The 13,246-nt window shown below is 42.9% G+C and overlaps 1 protein-coding gene across 47 annotated transcripts in view; it reads right to left on the bottom strand.

The window, feature by feature from the left end:
- FYN (FYN proto-oncogene, Src family tyrosine kinase) overlaps positions 1–13,246 on the bottom strand; it is a 130,638-nt gene that overhangs the window by 72,333 nt on the left and 45,059 nt on the right. For 39 of the 47 annotated variants that reach the window (XM_046938541.1, XM_046938536.1, XM_046938546.1 and 36 more), the window contains one exon: positions 3,674–3,742. The gene's annotated coding sequence lies outside the window, so the exon portion shown is untranslated. Of the gene's footprint in view, positions 1–3,327; positions 3,519–3,673; positions 3,743–13,246 lie in introns of those variants that run through there. The other 8 variants (XM_040696886.2, XM_040696881.2, XM_040696892.2 and 5 more) reach the window with 1 other exon arrangement.

Below are 13,246 nucleotides of genomic sequence, written 5' to 3'. Positions count from 1 at the left end.
TGGCAAAGCCTCTTGTGGCTGTGGCAGAATTCAGATAAAAAAAGTTATGGTGTGTTGTTTTTGCACTGAGTGCATATTCCAAACTCTCTGCAAAGAACACGTAGATCTATAATACTTCATGTCAGAAACCTGACAAGAAAGAAAAATCACCATGAGAAATTCTATAGCTCTTTTTGGTAGACGTCACAGATGTCAATAATTGCGCCATGGAGATCAGACACACAGGAACCTACAGAAGAACACAATATTTCTTTTCTAAAGGTAATCAAACTTAGTATGCATCAAGTTACTGAGAATTTGTTTTAAAATAATTTTTAAAAATCAAAGCAAGCACTAATTAAGAGAGAAGAGGAATCTGATTGTCCTTAATGGGAAAAAAAAAAAAAATCCAACCCCAAAACACTAGAGGAGACCTTAGCAACTAAAATCCAAATTTTTAAATGATATAACCAACTACAGAACCTAGATGAACAGGGACAAAACACCACGTGGTACAGAACAAGCCATGCTCAGACATGCAAAAAAGATCTTACAAAAGGCCAGAGTTTCAAGGGGCATTCAGACTGGCAAAGAATAGGGGAAAAAACTAAAACACAGATCACTCCAAAGTTTTCTTTCATACTTCAGCTGTGCTTTCTGGGACTCCTTGCAGTTGTGCCAGTGTTTTATACGATGGAGAGAAGGCCACTCAGTGACCGCCTGCCAAACACCACGTTCAATACCACATGGGTCAAACACCTAAGTGCCAAGCAGTATTTGCTCAGGCATCCACAAGGCTGCTTTACAGAAATCTCATCAAAAGAGGTCTCTGCTCACACGGCTCAGGAAGATACCATCAGCTTAGCTGAGTGAGTTTTAAATTAATCAAGATTTCCCTCAAAGCACTCAAGCGTACTTCTCTGATCAGCTCCTAAATCCATTATGAAGTTTTGAGCTGGAGGCTGTATGACCCTTTCTAGGACTTCGATCCAAGATGAGTAAGTGACCTCTGTGCCTCTGAGCTTAGCTACTATGTCAGGATAAATTCAAAGTGTTCTCTTAGTGTCCAGACCTTCCTGGATTCAGTGGGTTAGGGACAGAGACCAGACAAAATTCTTTCCTTGCCACAGGCAAACTTACAGTGGAGAGGGAGGTGTTTCAGAGATCCTTACAGACCAGAAACTGATTCCTAATTATTCTTTCTCAAAATGAGATTTTGCAAACAATTTGAAGTGGGAAGAGGGGAAGGAACAGCTGAGAAAACAAGCGAAATTTGCAGTCTGTTTATGTATTATAATGGCTCTGGGAAAACAACATTAAATTCTTGTGCAAAGAATTTGGAGCATGGACTGCCACAAAGCAAGTTCCAAACTGGCTCAAAGAAATTCTAGAATGTATACAAACCAGCAGTGAGAACAGTGTCTTTTTATTGGGTTCTATCTCTGAACAAGAAGTTTTCAGGAATATCACTTTCTCCTTAGTTTTGAGCTTCAGACAAGTCAGCAGCCATGCTCCCCAAGTCTACCAAGAACTAAAGGTTGAACAACACTGTGCAAGTAGACCCTCAATGAACCAGAGTGTATTTTTATCCCCACTAACAGGTCTACTGCATCTATGTGACACCTTATTTCTTTGGAGCCACAGGATGCAGCTTCCCTGATCTGGGGCTGGAAGGTTCTTCAGCAAAACTCCTCTCTCACAGGCAGAGAAGATGCAAGCTGCACACTGATCAACAAGGAAGCACGTTTTCACTCTGGAGACTGTCAGACATTGGAACAGGTGCCCAGAGAGGCCTCCACCTTTAGAGTCCACCTGAATTTTGAAAAGCAAGGCCCTGACTAACCTGATCTAATAGGATCTGCTTCAAGGGGGTGAGATGGCATACAGTAGTTTCTTCCAGCCAAAATTATTCTCGTTCCAATAAACATGTTTCTTACATCTCTTTTTTCTTGCTGCTCTTGAACTATGTTCTTTCACTGGGCCTAGATCACTGATACAACTTGAAAGGAAATTTAAACACAGCCATCTCGCTACCATGTCTGCCCACAACCTTATTTTCCTTTGTGTTACACAGCAACGCTATTTTTGCATTACGATGCTGCTCCTTGACCTGTGAGCACTACAGCTTCATCACACATCACATAAAGATCACCCAGTATGTAAGGATATCAGACAACTTATAGTATCAAAGTATAGTAGCTACCATCAAAAAAACAAACTAGATATAGATCTTCTCTTGCAGCAACAGAAATCGGCACAAAATCTCATGTGCTGTGAGTTCATGCAGCTAGTCTATAACTCATCTTTGGGCATACAAGTAGAGAGAAAATTACTTAAAAGAATAGCAGTGTGGTTTACCCAGGTATAGCTGCACAGGACTTTTCAAGCATTTGGCAGACTTTTTTTTTTTTTTTTTAATTTTGATCCTAATCGTTTTTTCTTCACTTTAAGACTATACTTTCTGCAGAAGGCTAAATGATCTACATTTAAACATCTGCTAGCTAATCCAGATTCTTCTGTATGATGTAACAACATCTGTTACTTCTTTTTTAAATGGCAGAAAGGAACAAGTGTTCTCACAGAGCCAGTCTTTGATTTTAGGTTTTCTACCCCTGCAGGCTATCTTACTCCGAAGTCCTTTGCCAATGGAGAATAAGCTGGTTTTCATCTGCAATCTGCACACATTGGCTGAAGAAAAAATTCTAGTCCAACACTCTTCTTGGCCAAGGGAAAAAAAGGGACACAACCTTCTGCTAGCAATTTTTTTCCAAGGGTGCCAGTGGTCAGCAGGTACCAGCCACAGCCGCATACACTGAGTCTCTGAGAGGGAAAAGCAAGGTAAGTCTACAAACCACTGGGGATCTGCTGTTCTGTTTTGGTTTTGCTTGTTGCTGGGATTATTATTATTTTGTTAGGTTTGACTGGATAGAAAAAGAGAAAACTATGAAGAGTTTTCTCAGGATTACTTCCCTCCAGTTGGGGCATGTCACTAATTATCTTCCATTCTTTGATGCCTCCCTTCTCACAGTAGCATAACTCAGGAACACGGCTACTCCGTACACAACGTGCCACACTCCCACCGCAGCCCACATCAACCTGTAGGAAGCTGTTGTCCCTGGAAGTGTGTACGGAACAATCAGAAGCAGCAAAGCTTGTCACAAGAAATGGAAAGGAAGAATGGGAAACGTGGTGCATCACACAGGAGCACTGACTACCTCCTTATGTCACAGTAATGAGCAAATCCTCCTAGCGCCATGTGGAGGCTGTGGGATTGGATGGAAAGATTTCACACTGCCTAGACATCCCCACTGCTCCTTCTGCGTTATTGTTGCCCCTTGTGTTTCTTACCTCTAGCACGCTTTCTGTTTCCCTTGTTTTTCAATTAGGCTGTGGGTTTCTTCTGCTAGTTTTCAGCCACTCCTCAGCTGAATGTAACAGCTACAAACACAATAAGCAGATGCCACAGGAGCAAATGAAGCTGCATTCCTTGCCTTGAGGCCCAGCATGCTGCTTTCTGTCATGCTTCTCATACTGTGCGTCTCCGTACCAGAGGAAGAAAAATACGTGTAATCAACTACAGTGTTGTGAGCTGCATTTCCCATCAAGTAAAAAAAATTAAACCGAAATAAAGGCTAACAAAATCTTTCTGAAATTAGCATTGAAAGCAAAAACTGATCAAGACTGCACCACTTACCAGAATTTCCCCCCGAGAGAGCAAGTTTACATTCACCACATCTCCTCAAAAATGGCTCGAAAACATGCCCTGCAAAAAAATGAGAAAGGGAAAGAAAAAATTTAGTGACTAGAATGTCACAAATTGTTACACTTCTTTCTCACTCCACTACCGTTTATCACCAAACTTCCACCTTTCTTTTTCCAGTTTTAGGGAATGAGGTAATTGGATTTGATCCCTCACAACTGATTATTACATTCCACCAGTATTATGCAAAATATTAAAATAATTGCTGGATTCCTTCAGACTGCTTAGACACATGTCACTGCCATGACAGCTCTTCAGACACCAAGGATACAAGGTCAGCAACATGAAACGAGCTGCAGCGTAAAGCAAACGTGCCAATTATTTTAGATCATGTCCCAAAGAACTGGTCAACCTGGGGTTTCCCAGTGAGTTTGCCTTACCAACATGTTTTCAAAATGTGATGCACATAACGCTCTTGACAGCCTTTGTGTTGGAATACTACACAAAGGAAAAAAAGGGGGGGGGGGGGGGTTGTGCCACATTACATTTTTAGACTATATTAATTGCCTCCTGTTCTCTAAGAGAACAAAGAAGGAGAAGAACTAACAAAATGCAGTATCCAGTTTGACACACGCGAGGGCCGGTCTGAATAACAAGGAGAGCAGAAGTGACAAATGCCATCATTTAGCCAACGCTGAGTAAATTTCAAATGACAGCTACTCCTTATTTTTCCTCGAGGCGAAATCTTTGAAAGAACAGCTCATGGAGCACAGCCTGAAAATGATGTTAAAACATTTATTTTGCAAGTCCCTAGAAGATGGAGGAGCTGTGATTTTGCTGGTATTCAGCTCTGGGAATGATAACCGTGCAGCAAATGGAGAAGGACACACATTTCGCTATGTCCAAACTGGTGAGGTCAGACTGAACTTGAACTGCTTTCAGAAATACTCCCATTCCCTCCCAAGTACAGAGCTGAATTTTCCACAAGAGAGGCATCTGTAAAATTAATGCTGAATGAGTAACTTTACAACCATACACAGATGACTTAGGGGCCTGCATTATTGATGGAGAAAGCCTGCCTCAGCTGCAGCAGCAGCAGATCTTTGCGGCAGTGCCTTTCCTGAAGGATGCTGTAAGCATTGTGCAGGAAATGAAGGGGTGAGGCTTCTCAGCTCACGTTACTTTTACTGGTCCTTGTTGCATGAAAAGCAGCTAGGAAAATAAAGTCACTCTTCAGGAACAACCAAAACAGTCTTATTTAAATTACGGCATCTGAGCTACGCTGTTCTAAATCTCGGTTAGAGAGCAGACCTCCAATTTCATAAGGCTGAAATGTCATTTTGGGTGGAGAGCTCAGGGTGGGGAAAGAAAGAAATAGAAGAATGTAAAAACTTCAGAAGAGGCTTTTGTGCAAGACTGTAGGAGTAGACATTTTTAATCACACAACTGCAAAACAAAACATCATCTTCCTTGCTTGCTTTCATAGTTTAGTGATTGAAAAGAAGAAGTGAAAACCAAATAGCCTGGATAAACCAAGGAATAAAGGAAAAAAGATAACTCCTCCTCCTTCCCCAACATCCATTGTACAGCTTGGCAGAATTCATGAAAACATTGAAAAAAAAATGGGCCTTAACTGCTTTGTTCAGACTTGGGGAAGGTGGTTATTATTCCAGTGCCATCCATTTCCCTCCCTAGCTTCCAGGCATTTGGCCTGGAAAGCAAAATCAAGTCAAGAGACTACTTCTGCCTTCCAACTAATTGGACAGCATCTGCATGCAGAAAAGTTGGAAACTTAGGAGACGAGTCGGGTTCAAAACAGACCGATAGCACCTCAGCTTCAGATTAGCTCATTATTTTCTTCTGCACCAAGAGCCTGGATTAATAATTCCCCACGGAGAAATGATCTTACTTCTACCTATGTAGAAGGAACAGCTCTCCTTCTTGAGGTCTTTGAATAATATTACTTATCTCCAAAATTTGACAATCACTTCTCAGAAAAGTGAGACTGACTTTACTGGCTTTGGAGAATACAGCATAGGAGGTGCAAATAAACGAATACAGGCTTTCGGATGCACTAATTTTGCCTTTTCTTTTTTCTTTTTTTTTTCTTTTTTGTAATTAGTATAATAAATAGAAGAGGCAACAAAAGCTTTGCCTGATCGGAATTACTAATGGAAGAGAGCTTTTCTCTGCTCTGCTTGGGAAAAACAAAAACCTGGAAGTAACCATGTGACCGTTCATGGAACGGTACGCATCTTCTGGAAAAGGCCACTTTTGCAAATAGTTCTTTTAACAGAAAGCATTTACCATAAAATGCATCACTTTGCTTCACTATGAAGGGTTGGCTAGAGTGTACAGAGGTATCACCTAATATTCAAAAAGCTGCAGGCACCAACTGAATGGAATATGGTAAAAGTTTAGGCTTGTTACCACAGCCAGTGGAAGAGTGGGGAAGGAAGAAGAAATGATGCAGGAAAAGTGTTGAGGATGAAAATCTTTTCTGACGAAACTCACAACTGAACTCCCCTTCCACTTGTCATCTAAAAGCAAAAGTCCAATGAGGCTGTTTTAAAGCACAATGAATGGAATAGCATTAGGTTTAAGCAACACGAGCTTCCTGCCAGTTGCTGCAGCTTGCTACCCGTCCCAGCCCAAAATGCTTACAGCAGGATCACCCCAAGCTGTGACACCCATATCACTGCCAAGGCAGGAGTGGTGTCCAAATGAAAGCTGCCCAAGCATCTACTCCTAAATGGCAAGGCATAACATACTTAGAAACCAATTGATGTGAGAAATTGCTCTGAATCTCAAAGAAGAGACTTTATTTGAAACATCTAAAAAAAAAAAAAAAAAAAAAACCCAACAACAAACAACCACCACAAAAACAGTCTTGGGAGATAATCACGCTTACTGTCTGCCAAGAACAGCCATTTCCTGTAAGCAGCACCAGCTTCAACGAATTGGAATTTTTTTACTGAAAAAAACCAACACGCCATGCCCCCCCTCCTGCAGTGCTGCACACACACTAGTGGTGCTTTTATTCAGTTTTCTGTAAAAGATGGGGTTTTTTTTGTGCAGAGAACAGTCTTTTGTGAAATACATTGTGGCAAGGAGAATCACATCACCAGCACGCTTGGTTTCCTCACCTTCCCTGCTTTGGAGCCAACCCCTGTTTATGCTCATCCGTTTCCAGATATGTTTTCGTCAGTTCAGACTGGGATCAAAGTTAAGTCTTACTGGCAAATGAGAAATCACTGACAGTAGACACAGGAACCACCTTTTTTTAATCCAAGTTTACATGCCAAACTCCATTAACACCCACCAACTTCCAGGATCTTTGGATCAAGTCTGTGGTGAACAGTTCTAGACAAGAGCCCACAAAAAGCCTGCTTTCCATTAAAGCAAAAATAATTTACTGTCAAATAAAACAGATAAAGCCATGATTTAGTGCACAGTCAGGAGGATTCTGGTCTGGTACAGACTGAAGGTGTTACAGCTTGCACGCAAGCTTGACCCAGATGGAGGAAGCAACTGGCTGAAATCATAAATAGTCTTAAGTATTTTTCAAATGGATTCTAGTAGATGCAATTCAGTTTGTGATACTCAGAGGCAAAATGAAATCTAGATAATAATAAGCATCTGACTGTTTTTTACTAGTAACATGCCTTTGTTGCTGCCTTTTCAAACCTCAAGTAGAACCACACATCTCTAGTTGCTGGGCTGTTTTACTTGGTATCAGTTGGCAAGAAGGTGGCTTTCACATTGGAGAGCAGTTTACAGACGAACACGGTTGAACCAGGGTGAGTAATCCATAAATGAGTTGGATCCACTTTGTAAAGAAAATGTTGGTTACTGCACCAAGCAATACTCTTCCTTTTTCATTTGTTCTAATGTAGTTTGTGTTTATGATGCTACACACCCTATGAAGTAGGTTTTGGGTCGTGAATTAATCCAGTCAGTGGTGAGTTCCTCTGGCCCTATTGTAGCAAAGCCTGGAGTGCCCCTAATCGGGCAGGTTGAAGACTTGGCTCTGCAAGAGGTTGCTGACACATCTGGACAAATGCATGGAATCATGCATGCTTAGTTTTATCTGAGGTGCATTTTCCTGATATTTCTCCCTTAAGATTTTTTTTTATCTTATAAATATAAAAAAAGAATAGCCATTTAAAAACCCTTCTGAAAGCAACATTGAGCACAAGAAGAAAAAAATACCTCCTGCATGCTGAGTTTATAAAGGAACTGCACATCTTAAACTTAGCTTACATAAAGCAATCTTTTACCACGCAATGCCAGCTATATATAAAGACCCCTTATCCTGTGAACATCTGAAAGCTTTCCAACAATGAAACGTTTAAAGTTTAAAGGAAGCTTATAGGCTTGCACTTACATGGGGACAGAAGCCTCACTGTTACCCTGAGCCTATTTATTGCTCGGGGAGGGTCCCAGAGAACAGTGTGTGACGCAAAGAAGCCCAGCCGGCATCGGGGGAGTGGGAGCTCCTGCAGGAAGCAGCCAGGACAGGCACAGCAGTGGGGTTCAGCAGAGGAAAGGAAATCATAACGGCGTTACCAGACTGCTAAATCTCGTAATTCCTCCTGCCATGCAACAGTGAAAAGATTTGAAAGGGGATGACGGCTATACAGCAGGGCGGGCATCCTGCGTCTGCCATGTAGAACTCATCGTGTTTCTAAAGCCTCATGCAGTTACCTGAAAGCTTTGTGCAGATGGGGGATATAAATAAGGATAACCAGGTCCCTCTCCTAAGACAGTCCCAAAGAAAATGTGTACTTTCAGAAGAAAAACAGTTGTTCCCGTCATCAAACTTGCAGCTGTATGAACACCAGATCTTTCAAACTGCTGCCCTTTCTGTTTGGCAGTAGGAACCCACCAAACAGAAGTAAGGTCAATTTTGCAGCACCAGCAAGTCCTAAGAAGCAGGAAAGAGGAGAAAAAAAGCTTTACAAGAATACAGAGGCTTTGCCTCAACTTTTTCTGGTTTTATAAACAAACAAACGAACAAACAAAAGCAACAAAACAACCAAACACAAAAACAAACAAATAAAAAAAACTCTGTTAAAGATCATAAACTGAACTGTTTATTTTCTATACCACTTAAATCTCCCTGCATAACAGGTCTATTAACATTAGAATATATGCTGCTGTCAGTGAGCCCCTATATCCTGCTTGTCCCTTACTGCCAGCCCTGCCCAAGCATGCTGCTTGGTCTCCTTTTCCCTGGGATGTTAAAATACCAAAGAGAGCTTCAGTTCCTTACTGATAGGTAATACTGTCAGGTCAGTACTGGTGATACTAGTACCTCTTTCTCTCTCAACTTTCTAGCAGAATAAACTAAACCAAATATTTCTAGCACTCAGCTGCTTTTCTAGGTGCCCACTTGCTTTGTAACACAAAACTATGGGCCCAGAAAGCCAAAAATGTAAAGGAATATAAAGCAGCTAAGTGAGCACTGGAGTATCTGTTTGAGAAGATCCCATAACCATAACTCTAGGCAATCCCTGCCATACACGCTGCTCAAGAGAGAAACAAGCGTGTATTTTAGCTGCCTTCTAAGCTGGATCTGCATGCTGCATATCTCATCCGCACCGCTTGACCGGTCAGACTCTGTGTCAGGCATCTGCAGCCACTAGGATGAGGTGACCCCACGTGGAACTCCTAGCCAAGCTTCACAGCGAGCAGACACTGAGACTGAGAGCGCCATTCACAATATGAGGAGTATGCAACTGCAGTGACAAACTTCAGTTCTCAAAACAGTAGAGAAATGACTTCATTAGCTGCAGGGAGAGCGTTCACATTCCTCTTTACAGAAAAAAATGAGAAGTGCTATGCACCAAACAATTTTTTTTCTTTCAAAAAGAAATGAATGGAGCCCATAGTCCTAAGAATAGATGGCACTCTCTGGCCTCTTAGCTGGCCCTCAAGAATGCAGCTGGAGGGCACGAGGCCGGCAGAGCAGCGCATCCCTCCCTGCACCCCAGCCTCGCACCCACTGACACCAGGGCACTGCTTTTAGGACCAGGAACAAAGGAAAAAGAACAGCAAGGAAAGCAATAGCCAGCGCAACACAAGCTTTTGAAACTTCCAGTACTTGATCCTTAGTTTGTCTCTTAGGACGAAGGGAATGTTTTTCTTCCAAAGGAAAAGGAAGGACCCTAAAGTACCTCTCGAACAACCTCACTAAGCAGTGTATTTATGAACCCCCTGCGGAAGTAAAAATCTTCTAGGAGTGTAAGTAGATTGCAGTGTAAGAGTAGCTTTTTAGATGAAAAAGACTGGTTTTTACAAACAATCCCCTGCCCCTTAACAGAGAATCTTACTTAAGCAATAGACGTTTCTCTTTAATTAGCGTGTGAAGTTCAAATCAAGGACATTACATCTATGATGTACTACAAAAATGAGCACACGTACATACACTTCATGTGGAATAAATATGCTGATGTTGCAATACCCAGAAACAGTTTCAAATGACGACCAATTTACTTCAAAGGCTTTACATCTTTAAAAAACTGAGCATCTATCCTATATTCCTAGGACAAACTTGGATGAAAGGGGACCTCTGTATTACAGAAGACTTCTTGAAGCTCAGCCGGCCCATGGGTTTAGCTGTGGATGTGTAAGGCTGTAATGGATCCGTCACCCCAAAACAAGCTACCTGACGTTTCCTTACAGGACTGACCCATTTCCAGGCCAGCACGTGTCAGGTCTCGTTCTTGTTTGTGTGCAAAAGCAAAGCAAAGAAGTTTAGTGGTGTGAAAGCAGCATGGAGCAAGCCATGGGACAACTGGAAACTGAACACAGGCAGTGCAGGGCCCCATTCATGTGCACAGATTATAGTGGCTTCCTGTGCTCATCTTGACAGTGGAAAAAGAAAAAAAGTTTGCACATTTGGTTTTCCTAACTACTGTAATTTAAATATTGCCCCAGAATGACACAAAGGAAGAGCACGGCCCACAAGGAACCCACATGCAGGCAGGCTGGGGCTGGCACAGCCAAAGCACCCGTGCTCGAAAGGAGCCCCGCCACCCATGTACGGTGCCATTGCCTGATGCAAATGGGAAAGTGAAGATGCTGAATTTTTTGAAAGAGCCAGCTATTTGTATACCTATTTCTTTATGAAAAAGGAAAAAAAAAAAAAAAAAAAGCACAGCAAAAAGTAAACAGTGCAAGAAAAGAATACAGCAATGTGATTAAAGCACAGTGAAAGCCCCTCACTGTAAACTAATTATGAACTACAACAAGCTGAAAACAAACTGCTTCTTTTCACCCTGTTCACATTTATCTTCTAAGATGCAAGGATGGGGAAAAAAAGGAGGTTGTGGTTTTAAAATTGTGGAGCTTATCAAGTCCGAGATCAGATGAGTAGAGCAAACCTAAGAAGAAAACATCCTCTCTGCCCACCTCCCTCCTCAAAAAGGAAGCCCAGCAGCTAAGGCCCATCAGCAGCGTCAGTGTGCTGGTCTTTAAAGGATTGCTCTGGAGAGCATTTCTGCCTAGTCTGTTTTTATCTTTCTGGAAGCTTCAAAACAAACAAATACTTCTTAATTCTCTGGAAGTTTCCAAAATAACTTGAGGAATAAACGATGTTATGTTCTGCTTTATTTTTTATAATCAGACAAGTTGCATAAAGCAAATAAACAAGGCCCTCGTTTGTCATGCGACACGAAGCAGGGAGAGAGGAAGAGCTTTACATTACAAAATCAGTACTGTGAAAATCTATGTAAAGTAGCTGATGGGCTGAGAGCTGGGGGGTGGGGATGGGAGGAGGGAGTATAAGAAGAGTCCTGTCTCTCGTGGATTTAGTTATTTACTTATTTTCATGATGAGATTTCATGTTGGTGAATTCTGGATCCAGGAAGGAGAAAAACAACCCAAAAAATCACTCTATTTTGACAGTTTACTTTCCAAACAAAAACCCTGCTCTCTAGCAGCTTCCAAAAAAGACTCCCACATAATGAATAACAGGAAATTAAATCCTCAGGACAACACAGCAGAAGTACAAATGAAAAGATTTTGCAGTGACATAATGCTCCAGCCTGGAGTGCAGATCAAGTCTTTATTCCTTCACGCTGTCCTCAAATCCATCAGGTCCCTCCTTCGAAAGCGAGTGTCCCAGCATGAACCAGAATAAATGCAGGGCTCTTGTAATTCCAGGATCGTGCTATAGTAATATAAACCTCTTTGCAATACAAAAGCCACACAAAAGCATTTCTTTTGCTGAAATGTCCTACGGATTTAAAATGTCACGCTCTTTATAACTCCCCCCTAGTCTCTTGTCTTTAAAGATTAAGCAAAAGCCTGTGTGGAGGAACTAATGAACCTGGATTTCTGACTTCCTTGGGCCAGCCAGCAGCTCCCCACCCAACGAAACTGTAACTCCAGCTTTACCCCACAGGTCCCTCGGGCACAAGCCCACCCCTCCCTGTTGCCAGCTGCAGGCTCCGTGCCCTGGTGCCCATTGGCACAAACAGACAGGAGGTGTGGGACCGGCAGCTCCCTCCCCAGATGGAGGCAGCCCACCCAGGCACAGGGCTGAGGACTGACCCACAGATGTGCTGTTAACAGACTCGCTCCCGCTTCCTCAGGAAACCAGACAAAAAATCTCATAGCCCCCTTGCTGCACCCCCCTCCCACCCTGCCCCCAACCATGCAGATGCAGTATAGAAAAAATAATAAAAGAGGAACATAGATGTAAGGCTTAAGGGCTGTGCTGTATCCCAGAACAGCATCTGGATTACTGTCTCATGCATGTTTCAGAAGTGTCATTGGCTTCCTGTTTAATATTCTTGTTTTATTGCTGCACAAAGCCGGCCTCGTCTCTACCAGCAATATATTACTCTCACATCCTCAGAGCAGATCTTTAATGAGGGTATTCTGCTTTCTTGATATTCAGAGACCTTCTGTCAGTATCAGCATAACGCCTGAGCGCCCAGAATGCAGAAAAGAAGGGAGTTCTCCCTTTTAAAACACAGCCACGATACTAGAGGGAGCAGGAGCGACCACCTTTCCATCTCACAGCAGCATTGGCAGCACTGGTGTTTTTGTTAAGCCTCCCGCACAGGGCTGCTGGGGCCCCAAGTGCCCTCCAGAGAGCTGCGTGCCACCCCGCTGCAGGCCGCAGCCACTCCAGTCAGCCTGCAGAGAGCTGCTGCCCGATCCCAGCCTTTCTCGCATTGCCATGGTGACACCGCCACCATCGCTGCACGCCTGGCCTATTTTTTACAAGCTGGCAGTGGTAGGGGGTGTTGGCTATGGCCTGAATCTCAGCAAAGGCCTAAAACTCCTCAGCTTGTCTTTGGTGCAAGAGAAGGGCCATGCCCAACGTGAAGACAAATCAGCTGAGTCGGGAACTCTGCATCACCTCAAAACAAGCAAAAAACCTGGTAGATACAAACCCCAGTGTGCAACGCAGGGAAGGGCAAGCAGGAAAGCCTGCCAGCCCCAGCATGCTGGCAGCCCCAGGGGCTTTGGAGGCTTTCCCAGGAGAAGAGTGCTGTGAAGGAGAGACCTGGAGGACAACAATAAAACTGTCTTGCCAACTAAATAAGGGGG

Source organism: Gallus gallus, chromosome 3, assembly GCF_016699485.2.
Source record: "Gallus gallus isolate bGalGal1 chromosome 3, bGalGal1.mat.broiler.GRCg7b, whole genome shotgun sequence".
NCBI lineage: Eukaryota > Metazoa > Chordata > Aves > Galliformes > Phasianidae > Gallus > Gallus gallus.
Note: the sequence above shows the minus strand (reverse complement) of the source record. Positions and strands in the feature narration are given on the sequence as shown.